We start from the raw sequence: 21,416 nt of genomic DNA on the forward strand, positions 1-21,416 counted from the left end.
GATTGTTGGGAGGCAACCCAATGTTTATTTATCTAATTTTATTGTTTTTCATGTTTTATTAGGTTCATAATCATGTGGAGTCACGAAAAAATTAGAAAAATTAAAAACAGAATCAAAAACAGCAGAAGAAAAATCACACCCTGGAGGAAGACCTTACTGGCGTTTAAACGCCAGTAAGAAGCATCTTTTGGGCGTTCAACGCCAGAACAGAGCATGGTTCTGGCGCTGAACGCCAGAAATGGGCAGCATCTGGGCGTTTGAACGCCAGAAATGCACCCTGGAGAAGAGCTGGCGCTGAACGCCCAGAACAAGCATGGTTCTGGCGTTCAACGCCAGAAATGGGCAACAAATGGGCGTTCAACGCCCAGAACAAGCACCAATCTGGCGCTGAATGCCCAGAGTTGTGTGCAAAGGCATTTTACATGCCTAATTTGGTGCAAGGTTGTAAATCCTTGAACACTTCAGGATCTGTGGACCCCACAGGATCACCTCAGGATCTGTGGACCCCACAGGATCCCCACCTACCTCCACTCACTTCTTCTCACCCTTCTTTCACACAATCCCATAAACACTCTTCCCCAAAACTCTTCACCAATCACCTCAACCTCTCTTCCCTATCACCACTTCACCACTCACATCCATCCACTCTTCCCCATAAACCTACCTCATAAACTCTACCTACCTTCAAAAATTCAAAATCAATTTCCCACCCAACCCACCCTAAATGGCTGAACCTAACCCTCCCTCCCTTCCCTATATAAAGCCCTCCATTCTTCCTCAAATTCACACAATACAACCCTCTCCTCCCCTTCTTGACCGAAACATATCTCCCTCTCCTCCATTTCTTCTTCTTCTTCATCTTTTCTTTCTTCTCTTGCTCGAGGGCGAGCAAAATTCTAAGTTTGGTGTGGTAAAAGCATAAGCTTTTTGTTTTTCCATTACCATTGATGGCACCTAAGACCGGAGAATCCTCTAGAAAAGGGAAAGGGAAGACAAAAGCTTCCACCTCCGAGTCATGGGAGATGGAAAGATTCATCTCCAAAGCTCATCAAGACCACTTCTATGATGTTGTGGCCAAGAAGAAGGTGATCCCTGAGGTCCCTTTCAAGCTCAAGAAGAATGAGTATCCGGAGATCCGACATGAAATCCAAAGAAGAGGTTGGGAAGTTCTAACAAAACCCATCCAACAAGTCGGCATCCTAATGGTTCAAGAGTTCTATGCCAATGCATGGATCACTAGGAACCATGATCAAAGTAAGAACCCTGACCCAAAGAATTATCTCACCATGGTTCGGGGGAAATACTTAGATTTTAGTCCGGAAAATGTGAGGTTGGCGTTTAACTTGCCTATGATGCAAGGAGATGCACGCCCCTACACTAGAAGGGTCAACTTTAATCAAAGGTTGGACCAAGTCCTCATGGACATATGTGTAGAAGGAGCTCAATGGAAGATTGACTCCAAAGGCAAGCCGGTTCAACTAAGAAGACTGGACCTCAAGCCTGTAGCTAGAGGATGGTTAGAGTTCATACAACGCTCCATCATCCCCACTAGCAACCGATCCGAAGTTATTGTGGATCGGGCCATCATGATTCATAGCATCATGATTGGAGAGGAAGTAGAAGTTCATGAAGTCATCTCCCTTGAACTCTACAAAATAGCGGAAAAGTCCTCCCCCATGGCAAGGCTAGCTTTTCCTCATCTTATTTGCCATCTATGTTACTCAGCTGGAGCTTTCATAGAAGGAGACATTCCCATTGAGGAAGAGAAGCCCATCATTAAGAAAAGGATGGAGCAAGCAAGAGAGCTCATTCATGGAGCTCAAGAGGCGCATGAAGCTCATCACCATGAGATCCTGGAGATGCCTCAAATGCATTTTCCTCCACAAAACTATTGGGAGCAAATCAACACCTCCCTAGGAGAATTAAGTTCCAACATGGGACAATTAAGGGTGGAACATCAAGAGCATTCCATCATCCTTCATGAAATAAGAGAAGATCAAAAAGCAATGAGGGAGGAGCAACAAAGACAAGGAAGAGACATAGAAGAGCTCAAGGACATCATTGGTTCCTCAAGAAGGAAACGCACCCATCACTAAGGTGGACTCATTCCTTGTTCTTACTTTCTCTGTTTTTTGTTTTCTCTATGTTTGTGTCTTCATTACATGATCATTAGTATTTAGTAACTTTGTCTTAAAGTTATGAATGTCCTATGAATCCATCACCTCTCTTAAATGAAAACTGTTTTAATTCAAAAGAACAAGAAGTACATGAGTTTCGAACTTATCATTGAACTTAGTTTAATTATATTGATGTGGTGACAATGCTTCTTGTTTTCTGAATGTATGCTTGAACAGTGCATATGTCTTTTGAAGTTGTTGTTTAAGAATGTTAAATATGTTGTCTCTTGAAAGAATGATGACAAGGAGACATGTTATTTGATAATCTAAAAAATCATAAAAATGATTCTTGAAGCAAGAAAAAGCAGCAAAGAACAAAGCTTGCAGAAAAAAAAGAGAAAAAAAAATAGGCGAAAAAAAAATAATAGAAAGAAAAAGAAAAAGCAAGCAGAAAAAGCCAAAAGCTCTTAAAACCAAGAGGCAAGAGCAAAAAGCCAATAACCCTTAAAACCAAAAGGCAAGGGCAAATAAAAAGGATCCCAAGGCTTTGAGCATTAGTGGATAGGAGGGCCCAAAGGAATAAAATCCTGGCCTAAGCGGCTAAACCAAGCTGTCCCTAACCATGTGCTTGTGGCGTGTAGGTGTCAAGTGAAAACCTGAGACTGAGCGGTTAAAGTCAAGGTCCAAAGCAAAAGAAGAGTGTGCTTAAGAACCCTGGACACCTCTAATTGGGGACTTTAGCAAAGCTGAGTCACAATCTGAAAAGGTTCACCCAATTATGTGTCTGTGGCATTTATGTATCCGGTGGTAATACTGGAAAACAAAGTACTTAGGGCCACGGCCAAGACTCATAAAATAGCTGTGTTCAAGAATCATCATACTGAACTAGGAGAATCAATAACACTATCTGAACTCTAAGTTCCTATAGATGCCAATCATTCTGAACTTCAATGGATAAAGTGAGATGCCAAAACTATTCAAGAGGCAAAAAGCTACAAGTCCCGCTCATTTAATTGGAGCTATGTTTCATTGATAGTTTGGAGTTTATAGTATATTCTCTTCTTTTTATCCTATTTGATTTTCAGTTGCTTGGGGACAAGCAACAATTTAAGTTTGGTGTTGTGATAAGCGGATAATTTATACGCTTTTTGGCATTGTTTCTAGTATGTTTTTAGTAGAATCTAGTTACTTTTAGGGATGTTTTCATTAGTTTTTATGTTAAATTTACATTTCTGGACTTCACTATGAGTTTGTGTGTTTTTCTATGATTTCAGGTATTTTTTGGCTGAAATTGAGGGACTTGAGCAAAAATCAGATTTAGAGGTTGAAGAAGGACTGCTGATGCTGTTGGATTCTGACCTCCCTGCACTCAAAGTGTATTTTCTGGAGTTACAGAACTCAAAATGGCGCGCTTCCAATTGCGTTGGAAAGTAGACATCCAGGGCTTTCTAGCAATGTATAATAGTCCATACTTTGAACGAGTTTAGATGATGTAAAAGGGCGTTGAACGCCAGTTCTACGCTGCTGTCTGGAGTTAAACGCCAGAAACAAGTCACAAACCAGAGTTGAACGCCAGAAATACGTTACAACCTGGCGTTCAACTCCAGAAAAAGCCTCTGCACGTGTAACACTCAAGCTCAGCCCAAGCACACACCAAGTGGGCCCCGAAAGTGGATTTATGCATCATTTACTTACTTCTGTAAACCCTAGTAGCTAGTTTATTATAAATAGGACTTTTTACTATTGTATTAGACACCTTTGGACGCCTAGTTCTTAGATCATGGGGGCTGGCCTCTCGGCCATGCCTGGACCTTTATCACTTATATATTTTCAACGGTAGAGTTTCTACACTCCATAGATTAAGGTGTGGAGCTCTGCTGTTCCTCAAAGATTAAAGTAAAGTACTACTGTTTTTCTATTCAATTCAACTTATTCCACTTCTAAGATATTCATTCGCACTTCAACCTGAATGTGATGAACGTGACAATCATCATCATTCCCCCACGAACGCGTGCCTGACAACCACTTCCGTTCAACCTTAGATTGAATGAGTATCTCTTGGATCTCTTAATTAGAATCTTCGTGGTATAAGCTAGATTGATGGCGGCATTCATGAGAGTCCGGAAAGTCTAAACCTTGTCTGTGGTATTCCGAGTAGGACTCTGTGATTGAATGACTGTGACGAACTTCAAACTCGCGAGTGCTGGGCGTAGTGACAGACGCAAAAAGAGGGTGAATCCTATTCCAGTATGATCGAGAACCTCAGATGATTAGCCGTGCTGTGACAGAACATTTGGACCATTTTCACAAGAGGATAAGATGCAGCCATTGGCAAGGGTGACGCCTCCAGACGATTAGCCATGCAGTGACAGCGCATCAGACCATTTTCCAGAGAGGATTAAAAGTAGCCATTGACAACGGTGATGTCCTTACATAAAGCCAGCCATAGAAAGGAGTAAGACTGATTGGATGAAGACAGCAGGAAAGCAGAGGTTTAGAGGGACGAAAGCATCTCCATGCATTTATCTGAAATTCTCACCAAGGATTTACATAAGTATCTCTATCCCTATTTTATTATTAATATTCGAAAACTCCATAACCATTCTATATCCGCCTGACTGAGATTTACAAGATGACCATAGCTTGCTTCATACCAACAATCTCCGTGGGATCGACCCTTACTCGCGTAAGGTTTATTACTTGGACGACCCAGTGCACTTGCTGGTTAGTTGTGCGAAGTTGTGATAAAAAGTTGAGATTACAATTGAGCGTACCATGTTGATGGCGCCATTGATGATCACAATTTCGTGCACCAGTAGGCCATTATGGCTCTAGTAATCCATATACTCATTTCCCCAAGCCAAGGGGTGAAAATTACCCCATAACTAAAATTGGCATTTCATCAAATACCTAATATGCATAATCAAAAAATATGGCAAAATTGGAAAAATAATGAAAGCCATGAACCGTAAATGATAACAAGCAACCAAGGCAACTCAACAAATATAAAAGAAGCATCAAACATCAAACTCAACAACTAGAAATCCAAAATTTTAAACTATGCATATATTGACAAGAGAAATGAAAATAAATGAAAGTGTAGAACAAGTAGTGTAATCAAAGATGAATTAAAGGAATACTTAAAATGAGATAGCTAAATCCAAGACGAAAATTGAACTATAAAATGCTACAAACCCTAATTAAACCCTAATAGAGAAATTCCTAATCTCACTACTCCTACTCCTACTATGTGTTTTTTCTAATCTAAAGTGAGCTCCCTTGATATGGCATGAAGTTCCCTTCATATAGCACTTGATTTCAGCCTCCAAGCCTTCAGAAATAGGCCAAGAAAGCCCCAAAATTGCGAGCCACGTGACTTTTAAATGAAGTAACGCGCTGGTACCTGTGCGTACGCACAGAGGGTTGTGCGCACGCACGCATGTTGATTTCCTTCTTGGGCGTACGCACGCATCCTTGTGCACACGCACGCATGCTGAGCTCTTTTCCTTTGTTTTCTTCATGCTTTCTCCTATTTGGATGCTCCTCTTCCATTTCCACCAAGCCATTCCTACCTTATTCATCTGAAATCACTCACAAATAACATCAAGGTATTGAATGGAAGGTAAATGGAATAAAATTAGTCAAAATAAGCACAAAAGAGCATGTTTTCATAATTAAGCACAATTTAGGAAGAAAATATAAAAGCATGCTATTTAGGTGAATAAATGTGGGTTTATATGATGAAATCCACTCAAATCAAAACAAAATATATCGTCAAATGTGGATAAGCAATTCAATGCAATCAAAATCTAAAGAATTGATTCAACTCATCAAAATGAAGCAACTTGCAAGAATGCATGATAAGAAAGGTGGAGACATAGAATTGAGCACTTGAACCTTCACTAGGTATGTATACACTCTCAACGCTCGGTGTTTAGCGTTAATTCACTCAAGTCTCCTCTAATCATGCTTTCAAGGGATTGCTTTTCATCTAACAATCAACAAGTATTTGATGTATGTATGCAAGTATCATGAGGTCTTTTAGAAGGTTGTAATGGGGTTGGGGTAAGGGTAGGATGAATATATGGCTAAGTGGACTAAAGGATTGAATCTTTGATTAGCTCAAGTATCCAACTCAACCTATATCAATCAACCCACAAAAAAATGCATTCTAACTACCCATTACTTCTTTACACACACATTCATGCCTTAGTTTCTATTCAAAACACATATGCATTTCTTATTCATTTTTTCTCTTTTTCTTTGGGATAACTTTTGTCCCATCTTATTACTATATTATTATTATTTTTTTCATTTCATTTTTTTTCTTTTCTACTTATTTTTTTCTTTTTTTAGGACAAATACATATGGTTAAAGCAAATTGAAACATGAATGTGCACCCATTTTTCTCAAATTTTTAATAATTACCCAAAACAAAATGTTTCCCTACCAATGCTTCCCAAAATTTTTCCCACACTTAAATGGCACACACTCCTCAACCTAAGCTAATCAAAGAAGCAATTCAAGGTTATTCATGGTTTTTCGCTTAAGGTTGTGATGTGCTAACAATTAGAATAAAGGGGATTAAAAAGCTCAAAAGGGGTTAACAAAGGTAGATGCAAGGGTAAGGCTATATGGGTGAGTGAGTTTAATTTAAAAATGGCCTCAATCATGCTAAATGCAATCACAACATCAAATATTGGAAATAAAGAATCAAGCAAAATCTAGATTACAATCATAGAAGAGATATAGCACACAAGAACAAAAATTATGGTTATAATGTGTAACCACTCATTAAGGCTCAACAACTCACAAGGTTGTTTTGTTTTATCACTCTTCTATGTTCCATAAAAATTCATTCAAGCAAGTTTAAAAAACAATTTTCCAAAACAATTCAATAGAATGCCTTAAAAACAAAATTCTTGAAAATCTTTGTTTTTTTACCAAAATTATTTTCTATATGTATGTATGATGTCATGGATGCAATTTTCAAAATTTTTCTAGTTCTCTTCCTAATTTTCAACAATACAAAAAAATTAACATGAACAATTAGGACAAGATTGAACTAGGTGCTATACTATTCACATCATCCATTCACAACTTCTATCTATAAACTATATACCATGTAAAAGCAAAAATGCCAAACGCAATAACTAGAAATAAACTAAGATATATATATATATATATATATATATATATATATATATATATATATATATATATACCAAAAGAAAAATATAATGCAACAATCAAAAGCACTCTAAATATCTACAAGAGACATAATAAAAAGAAACAAAAGTAAAGTGCAAAGTGTTTGGAAAAGAGAACTTACGCCACAAAAATGACGAATCTTCCCACACACTTAAGTGTTGAACGGTCCTCCGTGCACAAACACGATCTGGGGAGGGTGTCTCTAAGTTCCTCCACTTTCGGTTGGCGGATGCGGGGGCTTGGGTTGTATGGAAACCACCAAGTCCAATGTATGCTCGGCATCTCCTTCCTCGGTGTCCTTCTCCTCTCCTGGCTCCTTGCCTTCATGTCTCATCCTCAAAAAGAAGGAATAAAGTATAATTAGGACTCATAGGGCAAGTAGCACAAAAAGGTAAAGTAAGAAGCAAATAAGCATCTAATTGAGGAAGTTTGCATAGTGGTGTGGTATGATGAAAATGATGAGCCATGTGAGTATTCCAATTATTCGCGCGGTTAAAATGCACACAACGGCCAGTTGAAATGGCATCCACACAATCAAAAAGTAAACATGAGTTCCTCAACTAAATGGCCTAAGATGCAAGTAATGAATGAGCATCAATTAAATACAAGCAAACTTAGGTAACTACAACAAGAGTGAATTGAATTTAGGACACATTGGATATTGAAATTGTGCAAGTGAAAGTGCAAGATTAATAAAATAGCACAACAACCAATAGCCAATTCAATGATGAAGAGGAACTACTTATTCATCTTTGAGAATAAGGCAATAATCACATGGGAAGGTGCTTGCTACAAAAAGTGACAAGTCTTGATAAGAATCAAGTCAAGTCAACTCAAACAAATGCAAAGCATTAACAAGAAATAAAGACCTTGTGATGTGATTATATTGAGTTAAAAACCATGACGAACAAGTAATTCAATACAATCCACTAAATTCCATGTGCACTGATAAAAGTCTCACCTAATATGCAACAAAATGTACATGTGCAAATCCAATTAGGTGATAGTAATCTCAGGCAAGGTATAAGTGCATTGATGAAATTCATCAACAAATAACCCAATCAAATAACAAGCAAACACTTGCAACTTATTCAATTAACAAAAAACTAAACTAAGACTAATATAATTACTAAAATGAAAATGAAATGCAATGAAAACTAAGTAAAACAAATAAAAAAACATGGACAAAGTAAGGTAGGGGAGGGATGGAGAGGGTGGAAGTGCGTTAGGGCTTAAGGAAAAGTGCAAACAAAATTTGCCCAAAACAGCACCTGTGCGTATGCACAGGTACGCGTGCGTACGCATACTAGGCGAAACAGGGGAGGTGTGCGCTCGCACAAGGTGTGCGAGTGCTCCGAACAGAACGGGGATATAGAAGTGTGCGCATGCACAAGCCTGTGCACGCGCATAGAACACAATTTTTTTAGATGAAGGATCATGTGTGCGTGCGCAGGCTTTTACGTGCGCACAAGAGAAAAAAGGGGCTGCAAGCTCGCGTGCGATCGCACAAGCCTGTGCGGCCATACAGAGAGCGCGATAAGGAACATGCGTGCGTGTGCACAAGATGGTGCGCACGCACAGACGAAGGGAAACAAGGGAGCGCCCACGCACATGCTGTGTCGGCGCTGCGAACAGAGGGCATTCAAGAGACTGTGCGCGTGCAAAGGTTTGTGCGCGTGCAAAGGTTTGTGCGCACACACAGGACGCAATATACAAAGGATTTATGCGCACGCACAGGTGTGAGCGCATGCACGGATGCCTTGTTTTGCAAAAATTTTTTCTTCAAAATTCTAAGGTATTAAACCTTAGCTCAACCCAAAAATCAACCCCAAACATTCAAAACTTCACAAAATCATGATCCATATGCAAATTAACATATATAAACTCGAAATTAAACTAATCCTAAGCTAACTAAGACAAGCAAATATGCAATAAACTAAGACTACAAACAAAGAGAAAGGGTAAGAAAGATGTTACCATGGGTTAGTGTCTCCCACCTAGCACTTTGATTTATAGTCCTTAAGTTGGACTTGTTGAGGAGACTCTTACTAGGGTGGCTTGTGTTTCCACTCCTCCTTAAACCTTCATCCATGCTTGGTCTTTGACTCTCCTCCGGGATCCCATATTCTAGGCATCCGCTCACCTTCTTGTTGATCTTTATGCTTTAAGCCGGATGGATAAGCTCTCAAATGACCCTTGTAGCACCCCAGCATTCTCCAGAAATCACCCAATTGTACTCTACACCATGCTTGAACTCCAAGTCTTGAATTAGTTTTCTTGAAGAACCTTGGATTCACTTGGCAACTAATACCCTTTCCTCCACCATGTACCAACCCAAGAAGGACCTTGAGTTGGTAATCTGTCTCCAAGATAGCATATTGATGGGGGGCCAATGAAGTTCATAGGTGAAATTACCACCCACTCAATATGCTCTTGGTTGTCAACTCCTTCCTCACCAACTTCTTCCTCCTCTTCCCCATCACTCACATCATAACATGGAGGTTGTGAAAAGTCTACCTCCATGTCACTCTCAAATTTAGTGGGAAGAGGCTCATTAGGATCCTTAAGGGAATTGATCAAGGAGGATAAAAAACACCAATGATGGAATCCTCATCTTGATCAATATCCCTTAACTCCTCTTTTCTCTCCTCCAGTTCACATACTTTACTTTCTCTCTCTTGTTGCACTTCAAGCTCCAACCCTTCTTCTTTCCCTTGTGGCTCCATGCTCTCATCTTCACTACAAGCCTTAGTTGATCCTTTACATTCCTCAAGAGTAATGCCTTGATCGGATGAGCGAAGTAGAGTCAAGTGGTTTACTGCTTCAGCTATGGTAGCCATAAGTTGCCCTTGTGTCCTTCAGAATCCTTCTTGCTCTTGGAGAAAGGCTTGAAGGTCTTGTGTCTCTTGGGCCAAGGGTGGGAAAGCTTCACAATTAGGTAAGAGGGAAGGTTCATTAGTTGGGAAGAAGGTTGGATATGTGGGAGGTAGTTCATGTTGGTAGGTATCTTGAAGTGGTGTGTAAGGAGGTGGATGATGGTATTGATGTGGTGTTTGAAAATATGGTGATTGAGAGTTATGTTGGGAGTATGGGTCATAGGCATATGGTGGTGGAGGTGTATAATCAAGATGAAATCCACCATATCCTTGGTTTGGCAATGCATATTGGGGAGGGTTTTACTCATTGTAGTATAGAAAATGTTGCTCCTCCCAAAATAGATGCTCCAATCCCATGATGCAATCCAAAATTAAAGTTATCAAGCCCTACAAAATGATAACAACCAAACTCCAAACCAAGAGGGTGATAACTCATAGAGAAAATAGAAAATAAAAACTAAAGACATCAACTAACAAAAGAAACAAAATCCTAATTAATAGCAAAAACAAGCAAACAACCCAAAAAAGTATCTATTCACACTATTCACATATTTACAACAACCAAAATATAGCACTCATGATGCTAGCTCCCCGGCAACGGCGCCAAAATTTTGATGGAAGACCAAACGTGGTTTTGGATTTTTCACAAATTAGATTTTCGTTGTAAGTATAGCTCTGAACCGACAATTGATCCTAATCAAAATTTAATCCAAGATATTGTCACAATTCAAATCAAATTAACCGAGAGTATTTAGACTCCCGAGTCGTTCTCCCTAGGAACTAGTGACAACAAGTGCATAAAATTGGTTGTGAAGATCAAAAAGGGTTTTCAATGATAAGGAAGCAATAAAGAAATAAAAGAACAAGACAAAATTTGCAATTAATAAACTAATGAAAGAACAAAAGAACTATGTATGTAATATAAACAAGTAAGACTCGAAATTGATGGAAAAGTGGTTTAAAACATAAATGAAACCTTAACTTGGGATGAGTCATGGAATCCCTTCCTTGCCATAACCACAACTATGATAATTATGATGGATTAATCTCACTAAGTCAATCCTTAACATCGAAGGATAAGTTAAGTGAGCATAATTGTTATTAATCCACAAATCCTAGCTAACTTACTAATTACCTTAGTAAAAAGCTAGTGTTAGTAGAAACAATAACAACTAACAACCCAAGAATTATCACTAAATGTTGGCCATTATGGCTCTAGTAATCCATATACCCATTTTTCCCAAGCTAAGGTGTGAAAATTATCCCATAACTAAAATTGGCATTTCATCAAACACCTAATATGTATAATCATAAAATATGGCAAAATTGGAAAAATAATGAAAGCTATGAACCGTAAATGATAACAAGCAACCAAGGTAACTCAACAAATATAAAATAAGCGTCAAACATCAAACTCAACAACTAGAAATCCAAAATTGTAAACTATGCATATATTGACAAGAGAAATGAAAATATATGAAAGTGTAGAACAATTAGTGTAATCAAAGATGAATTAATGGAATACTTACAATGAGATAGCTAAATCCAAGACCAAAATTGAACTATAAAATGCTACAAACCCTAATTAAACCTGATGAGTTGATTTTTGATGGTGTAGAATTTCACAAATGAATTCTCGTTGCAAATATAGTTTCTAAACCAACAATAATCCTTTCATACAAAAATTTGGTTGTCACTAAAATAAACCCCTATAAAAATAACCGAAGTATTCAAACCTCGGGTCGTTCTCCCTAGGAATTGTATAAAGTCTTCTTGTTATTGGTTATGAAGTATGTTTGGGGTTTTTGAGATAATAGACAAGAAATATAAATGGCAAAGGAAATAAAATAACAACTAACAAAGCTCTTGGCAAGGTATGAGAACTAGAAGTCCTATCCTCATTATCCTCCTCAATTGTGACAACAATTGTCCATTGCTCCCACTTAGTTAACCTCTAACTATGAAGGAAAGTCAAGTGGATGAATTAACTTGATTCCACAAGTCCTAGCCAAATCCCAAAGGAAAGACTAGCTTTAGTGGCATTCAAGTCAATTAGCAACTTCTAATTATCAATCAACAAAAGAGTTTGATAACTCAAGAGTCACCAATTACTCAACCAAAGCCAAGAGGAGAAAGATCTAACTCATAACTAAAAGAAGCATTTCAATAAATACATAAAAGGCAATAAAGGTAAACAACATGAATTGCAAGAATTAAAGAGAGATCTAACTACAAAGGCAAGAGATCAATAATAGAAAATCAAAGCAACATGAAAAGACATGGAAATCATAAATTGTATTGAAAGAGAAATAGAAGAAGCAAAAGTGTATCAACATAAAAGTTGAGAATTACAAGAATTAAATGCTAAACTAGAGAGAGGAGAAGTAGAAGAACAAGAATTACAAAAGAAAAAGTAAATCAAAGCATGAAATTAACCTAGATCTAAGAGATCTTAATCTAACCTAATCCTAATTCTAGAGAGAAGAGAGGGATTCTCTCTCTAGAAAACTAACTTTCCTTCCAAAACTAGACTAAACTAAAGCTAATTGGTAACTAGATTCTAATGTGTTGACTCCCCCTTGAATTCTGCCTTAAATAGCCTCAGAAATAAGTTGGATCTGGGCCTGGGAAACCCAGAATTCGCCCCCAGCGTTTTGCCTTTAAGTGAGTCAGGTGCGAGCATCGACGCGTACGCGTGGGTCACGTGTACGCGTCGCTTGGCAATTTCCCATCCACGCGTACGTGTCATGAACGCGTACGCGTCATGACGCGTACGCATCGCCATGCGTCCTCACATTCCACGCGTACGCGTATACTGCACGTGGGCGTTAATCTTAGCATCCCAAATCCTTGTTTCTTCATGAGTTCTCCACTTGCATGCTTTTCCTCTTCGTCCCTTTGATCCATTCCTAGCCTTTCCAATCTAAATTCACTAACAAACACATCAAGGCATCTAGTGGAATCAAAGGTGAATCAAAATTAGTAATTAAGGGCCTAAAAACATGTTTTCACACTTAAGCACAAATTAGGAGTCAATCATGAAACCATGCTATTTCCTTGGATAAATGTATGAAAATGTGATAAAATCCCCTAAATTAAGCACAGGATAAACCCTAAAAATGGGGGTTATCAAAACCCTAAGAGAGAAATTCCTAATCTACACTACGCCTACTCCTACTATGTATTTTTTCTAATCTAAAGTAAACTCCCTTCATATGGCATGAAGTTCCCTTCATATAGCACTTGATTTCAGCCTCCAAGCCTTCAGAAATAGGCTAAGAAAGCCCTAAAATCGCGAGCCACATTACTTTTAAATGAAGTCACGCGTTGGTACCTGTGCGTACGCACAGATGTGTGCGTATACACACTTTGCTGAATTTCCACTTGTGCGTATGCACAGAGGGTTGTGCGCACGCACGCATGCTAATTTCCATCTTGTGCGTACGTACGCATCCTTGTGCGCACGCACGCATGGCTGAGCTCTTCTCCTTTGTTTTCTTAATTTCTTCATGCTTTCTCCTATTTCTCTTCTCCTATTAGTCAAAATAAGCACAAAAGAGCATGTTTTCATAATTAAGCACAATTTAGGGAGAAAATACAAAAGAATGCTATTTAGGTGAATAAATGTGGGTTTATATGATGAAATCCACTCAAATCAAACCAAAATATATCGTCAAATATGGATTCATCATCCTTTAACCATGTGGATAGGAGGGCCCAAAGGAATAAAATCCTGGCCTACGCGGCTAAACCGAGCTGTCCCTAACCATGTGCTTGTGGCGTGAAAGTGTCAAGTGAAAAGCTTGAGACTGAGCGGTTAAAGTCGTGGTCCAAAGCAAAAGAGTGTGCTTAAGAACTCTGGACACCTCTATCTAGGGACTCTAGCAAAGCTGAGTCACAATCTGAAAAGGTTCACCTAGTTAAAGTGTTGTGGCATTATTGTATCCGGTGGTAATACTGGAAGACAAGATGCTTAGGGACACGACTAAGACTCTGAAAGCTATGTTCAAGAATCAAAATAAGCTTAACTAATAGAGTCAATAATATCATCTGGATTCTAGGTTCCTAAGGATGCCAACATCTCTGAGTTTCAATGGATAGTGAGATGCCAAAACTATTCAGAAGCAAAAAGCTACTAAGTCCCACTCATCTGATTATAACTAAGCTTCATTTGAAACTTAGAAATTTATTGTATCTTAATTTTATTTTTATCCTACTCTGTTTTTAGTTGCTAGGGGACAAACAACGGTTTAAGTTTGGGGTTGTGATGAGTGGATATTTTATACGCTTTTTGGCATCACTTTCATATAGTTTTTAGTAGTTTTTATTTAGTTTTTATTGCATTTTTATAGGTTTTAGTGTTAAAATCATATTTTTGGATTCTACTATGAGTTTTTATGTTTTTATACAATTTCAGGTATTTTCTCGCTGAAATTGAGGAGCTGGAGCAGAAGTCTGATTCATAGACACAGAAAGCACTGCAGATGCTGTCCAGATCTGACCTGCCTGCATTCAGAAGAGCTTTTCTGGAGCTATAGAAGTATAAATCGAGTGCTCTCAACGGCTATGAAAATCTGACTTCCAGAGATTTCCATAAATATATAATAGTCCATACTTTGCTTCGGATTAGAAGGCCCAAAACTGGCGTTTAACACCAGCTTCCTGCCTCCTTCCAAGCGTCCAGCGCCTGAAAGAGCAGAGACCAATGTACAAACACCCAAAGAGGACTCCCTAGCTGGTGTTCCATGCCCAAGAGACCTCATAACATGTGGATCTCATCAAAACTCAGCCCAAACACTCCCCAAGTGGGCCCCAGAAGTGGATTTTAGCACTAAATAGACTGTTTTACCCTTACTAGTCATTTGTTTAGTATTTAAGGGATTTTATTGATGTAATTCGAACAATCTTTGATTGAGGAGAGCATTATACACGTTTACATTGTGTTTTATCTTCAGTATGAGTTTCTAAACCTCCTAAATTGAGGGGAGGAACACTACTGAGTCCTATGAATTAATAAAAGTATTATTATTTCTTCTTCAATCCGTGTTTGATTTATCTCTAAGATGTATATCCGATCTTCATCATGGTGAATAGGATGATCTAACCAATTAGCTATGTTCATCACATTAAGATGAACGTGCCTGACAAACACCCACGTCTACTTGGGTTCGTGTGAATACGTGATTGGAAAGCACGAGCCAACAGCTATGTTTATACATCTATCAGACGGCTAATCCATGACTTCGTTGGGGATTCTCGAGACACCACTTCAGCTAATTTTTGGGGAGATTAATATCTCCGTGGTATAGGCTAGAATCCTAAGAAGCAGCATCCTCTGATCCGGAGGATTCGACCTTGTCTGTGGCATTTTGAGTAGGATCGCCAAGAGAATGGACTGCTATGCGCTTCACCCTCCATCAGATTGGATGACCACAGCCAATGGCGTTCAATCTGTAGTAGAGAAGATCAATGATCATGGCCCATGGCGTTACAGCCAGCCATAGAAGAAGATCATTCACAAGCAAAGAAGACAGTAGTACCAGAGTTAATTCAAAAAGACAAAGCAACTCCAATCCTTAACCCTATTCCTATCAGTATTTTCTACCTCTTTTGTTTTATTCCTTTCAAATTATACATTAGTCTTACAACTACAAACTCCATATATGGCTGATGAGCGGATAATTTATACACTTTTTGACATTGTTTTTAGTATGTTTTTAGTATATTTTAGTTAGTTTTTATTATGTTTTTATTAGTTTTTAAATAAAAATCACTTTTTTGGACTTTACTATGAGTTTGTGTGTTTTTCTGTGATTTCAGGTATTTTCTGGCTGAAATTGAGAGAGCTGAGCAAAAATCTGATTCAGAGGCTGAAAAAGGACTGCAGATGCTGTTGGATTCTGACCTCCCTGCACTCGAAGTAGATTTTCTGGAGCTACAAAAGTCCAATTGGTGCGCTCTCAATTGCGTTGGAAATTAGACATCCTGGACTTTCCAGCAATATATAATAGTTTATACTTTGCCCGAGATTTGATGGCCCAAACAGGCGTTCCAAGTCAGCTTAAGAATTCTGGCGTTTAACTCCAGAACTGGCACAAAAGCTGGAGTTAAACGCCCAAACTGGCACAAAAGCTGGCGTTTAACTCCAAGAAAAGTCTCTACACATGAAAGCTTCAATGCTCAGCCCAAGCACACACCAAGTGGGCCCTGGAAGTGGATTTTTACACTAAACACCCTAGCTTACTCATTTTCTGTAACCCTAGGTCACCATTTTACTATAAAAACTACTTTTAGTGATTCATCTTGTACCTCATGACACTTTACACATTTCATATTGTATTATCTATGGCATGAGTCTCTAAACCCCATTGTTGGGGGTGAGGAACTCTGCTGTTCTTCATGAATTAATGCAATTACTACTGTTTTCCATTCTATCACGCTTGCTTCTATTCTAAGATATTCATTCGCACTTCAACCTGATGAATGTGATGATTCGTGACACTCATCATCATTCTCACCTATGAACGCGTGCCTGACAACCACCTCCGTTCTACCTTAGATTGAATGCATATCTCTTAGCCTCATGATTCAGATCAGAGTCTTCATGGTATAAGCTAGAATTATTGGCGGCCATTCCTGAGATCGGGAACGTCTAAACCTTGTCTGTGGTATTCTGAGTAGGATCTGGGAAGGGATGACTGTGACGAGCTTCAAACTCGCGAGTGTTGGGCGTAGTGACAGACGCAAAAGGATCAATGGATCCTATTCCGACATGATCGAGAACCGACAGATGATTAGCCGTGCGGTGATAGCGCATTTGGAACATTTTCACTGAGAGGACGGGAAGTAGCCATTGACAACGGTGATGCCCAACATAAAGCTTGCCATGGAAGGAGCCTTGCGTGCATGAAGAAGAAGATAGTAGGAAAGCAGAGATTCAGAAGACAAAGCATCTCCAAAGCCTCAACCTGTTCTTCATTACTGCATAACAAGTATTTATTTCATGTTCTTTTACTTTTTACAATTAAATCTAAGAATTATTGATATCCTGACTAAGAGTTACAAGATAACCATAGCTTGCTTCAAGCCAACAATCTCCGTGGGATCGACCCTTACTCACGTAAGGTATTACTTGGACGACCCAGCGCACTTGCTGGTTAGTTGTGCAGAGTTGCAAAAGTGTGATTGTAATTTTGTGCACCAAGTTTTTGGCGCCGTTGCCGGGGATTGTTCGAGTTTGGACAACTGACGGTTTATCTTGTTGCTTAGATTAGGAATATTTTATTTTTGTTGGTTTAGAGTCTTTTATTTGAGTTTAGTTTCATATTTTAAGTTTAGTGTCAATTGCATGCTTTTATTTTCTTTTAATTTTTCAAAATTGGATGTCCTTAGTTCTTTCTTGATTTTTAGAAAAAAAAATTCTAAGTTTGGTGTCTTCTTTGTGTTTTCCTTTAATTTTTTGAAAATTTGTGTTTGATCTTCTGAAAATTTTAAGTTTGGTGTGTTTTTGTGCTTTTATTTACTTAAAAATTTTTCAAAAATTTGTTCTTGGTGTTCATCTTGATCTTCAAAGTGTTCTTGGTGTTCACCTTGACATTCAAAGTTTTCTTGTTTGTCCTCTCTGTTTTGATCTAAAATTTCTAAGTTTAGTGTCATTTTGTTGTTTTTCTCTTTCCTCATTAAAATTCAAAAATCAAAAAAATATCTTTTCCTTATTTTACTCATAATTTTCGAAATTTGGCATTAAAGTAGTCAAAGATTTTCAAAATCATATCTTTTATTTTTAGTCAAGTCAAAATTCTAATTTCAAAAATTGATCTTTTCAAATCTTTTTCAAAAATCAAATCTTTTTAATTTATTACAATCATATCTTCTCAATCAAATCTTTTTCAAAATAATTTTCAATCATATCTTTTTTATTGCTAATTTCAAAATCTTTTTAATTAATTAATTAATTTAGTCTTCAATTTGCTTTTATTTTATTTTCTTTTTTTGAAATTTTATTTTATTTTATTTTCTATTTATTTTATTTGATTCTATTTTAATTTCGGTCACTTTTAATTAAATAAATAAAAAATAAAAATATAATTTATTTGCAATTCATATCAATTCCCTTTTCTTCATCATGGATATAAGTGGAAATGAACAGTCCAGAAGGACTCTGGGGTCATATGCTAACCCCATTACAGCTGCATATGGGAGTAGCATCTGTATACCTCCCATCAAAGCAAGCAGTTTTGAGCTAAATCCTCAGCTCATTATCATGGTGCAGCAAAATTGCCAATATTCCGGTCTTCCACAGGAAGAACCTACTGAGTTTCTGGCACAGTTCTTACAAATTACTGACACAGTACATGATAAAGAAGTGGATCAGGATGTCTACATATTATTACTGTTTCCATTTGCTGTAAAAGATCAAGCTAAGAGGTGGTTAAATAACCAACCCACAGCAAGCATAAAAACATAGAGACAGTTATTAGACAAATTTCTGAATCAATTTTACCCTCCAAAAGGATGACACAGCTAAGGCTGGACATCCAAAGCTTTAAACAAGAAGATCATGAATCCCTTTATAATGCCTGAGAGAGGTATAGAGGGATGCTAAGGAAATGCCCCTCTGAAATGTTTTCAGAGTGGGTACAGTTAGACATCTTTTACTATGGGCTTACAGAAAGAGCTCAAATGTCTCTAGACCACTCAGCTGGTGGATCTATACACATGAGAAAAATAATTGAAGAGGCTCAAGAACTCATAGATACAGTTCCTAGAAATCAACATCTGTACTCAAACAGTGAGTCCTCCATAAAAGAAGAGGCTATGGCAGTAACTACTGATCCTAATCCTCAAGAACAGATTGTTGAACTTAATCAGCAATTACTCCTTATGACAAAACAATTAGCAGAATTCAAAGAGATGCTCCAAGACATTAAAAATGCTAACAAGAATATAGAAGCACAATTGAATCAGACAAGACAACAGCTATCTAAACAGATAACAGAAGAATGCCAAGCTGTCCAACTAAGGAGCGGGAAGACATTGAATAACTCAGCTCAAAGTAGCAAAAAGTCAAGAAAGAAACAAATGACAGAGGATGACCAAACCACTGCCCAAAATCCCTCTGAGGATATCAAGACCCCAGAGAGGAATAACTCTAGCATTCAAACGCCAGAAAAGGGGGAAAAGTTGGCGTTAAACGCCCATTCCTTGTCCAGTTCTGGCGTTCAAACGCCAGAAAAGGGTGGGAAGCTGGCGTTAAACGTCCATCCAGCACCCAATCTTGGCGTTCAAACGCCAATGAGGAATCAGAGACCTGCAAGTGCTGATAGTAACCCCTCTAAGAAGGCTTCTCCAACCACTTCTATAGGGAATAAACCTGCAGCAACTAAGGTTGAAGAATATAAAGCCAAGATGCCTTATCCTCAGAAGCTCCGCTAAGCGGAACAGGATAAACAATTTGCCCGCTTTGTAAACTATCTCAGGACTCTTGAAATAAAGATCCCGTTTGCAGAGGCACTTGAGCAAATACCCTCTTATGCTAAGTTCATGAAAGAGATCTTAAGTCATAAGAAGGATTGGAAAGAAACTGAAAGAGTGTTTCTCACTGAAGAATGCAATGCAGCCATTCTGAAAAGCTTACCAGAAAAGCTTCAAGATCCAGGAAGCTTTATGATACCATGCACATTAGAGGGTGCTTGTACCAAGACAGCTCTATGTGACCTTGGAGCAAGTATCAACCTAATACCTGCATCCACTATCAGAAAGCTTGGGTTGACTGAAGAAGTCAAACCAACCCGGATATCTCTTCAACTTGCTGATGGCTCCATTAAATATCCATCAGGCATCATTGAGGACATGATTGTCAAGGTTGGGCCATTTGCCTTTCCCACTGACTTTGTAGTGCTGGAAATGAAGGAGCACAAGAGTGCAACTCTCATTCTAGGAAGACCTTTCCTAGCAACTGGACGAACTCTTATTGATGTACAAAAAGGGGAAGTGACCCTGAGAGTCAATGAGGATGAGTTCAAGTTAAATGCTGTCAAAGCTATGCAGCATCCAGACACATCAAATGACTGCATGAGCACTGATATTATTGACTCTTTGGTGAAAGAGATCAATATGACTGAGAGTCTTGAATAAGAGCTAAAGGACATCTTTAAAGATGTTCAGCCTGATTTGGAGGAACCAGAGGAAATAAAAGAACCTCTAAAAATCCCTCAGGAAGAGGAGAAACCTCCTAAACCAGAGCTCAAACCACTACCACCATCCCTGAAATATGCATTTCTGGGAGAGGGTGACACTTTTCCCGTGATCATAAGCTCTACTTTAAATCCACAGGAAGAGAAAGCACTAATTCAAGTGCTAAGGACACACAAGATAGCTCTTGGGTAGTCCATAAGTGATCTTAAGGGCATTAGCCCAGCAAGATGCATGCACAAGATCCTATTAGAGGATGATGCTAAGCCAGTGGTTCAACCACAAAGGCGGCTAAATCCAGCCATGAAGGAAGTGGTGCAGAAAGAGGTCACTAAGTTACTAGAGGCTGGGATTATTTATCCTATTTCTGATAGCCCCTGGGTGAGCCCTGTCCAAGTTGTCCTCAAGAAGGGAGGCATGACAGTGGTTCATAATGAAAAGAATGAACTGGTTCCCACAAGAACGGTTACAGGGTGGCGTATGTGTATTGACTACAGAAGGCTCAATACAGCCACCAGAAAGGATCATTTTCCTTTACCATTCATAGACCAGATGCTAGAGAGACTAGCAGGCCTACTGCTTTTTGGATGGCTATTTAGGCTACAACCAAATTGTAGTCGATCCTCAAGACCAAGAAAAAACAGCATTCACATGTCCATCTGGAGTATTTGCTTACAGAAGAATGCCTTTTGGTCTGTGCAATGCACCTGCAACCTTTCAGAGGTGCATGCTCTCTATCTTCTCTGATATGGTAGAGAAGTTCCTGGAAGTCTTCATGGATAACTTCTCAGTATTTGGACACTCATTCAGCTCCTGTCTTGATCATCTAGCACTTATCTTGAAAAGGTGCCAAGAGACTAACCTGGTCTTAAACTGGGAAAATGTCACTTTATGGTGACTGAAAGAATTGTCCTTGGGCACAAAATTTCAAACAAGGGGATAGAGGTGGATCAAGCCAAGGTAGAGGTAATTAAGAAATTACCACCACCTGCCAATGTTAAGGCAATCAGAAGCTTTC

This window comes from Arachis hypogaea, chromosome 15, assembly GCF_003086295.3.
Source record: "Arachis hypogaea cultivar Tifrunner chromosome 15, arahy.Tifrunner.gnm2.J5K5, whole genome shotgun sequence".
NCBI lineage: Eukaryota > Viridiplantae > Streptophyta > Magnoliopsida > Fabales > Fabaceae > Arachis > Arachis hypogaea.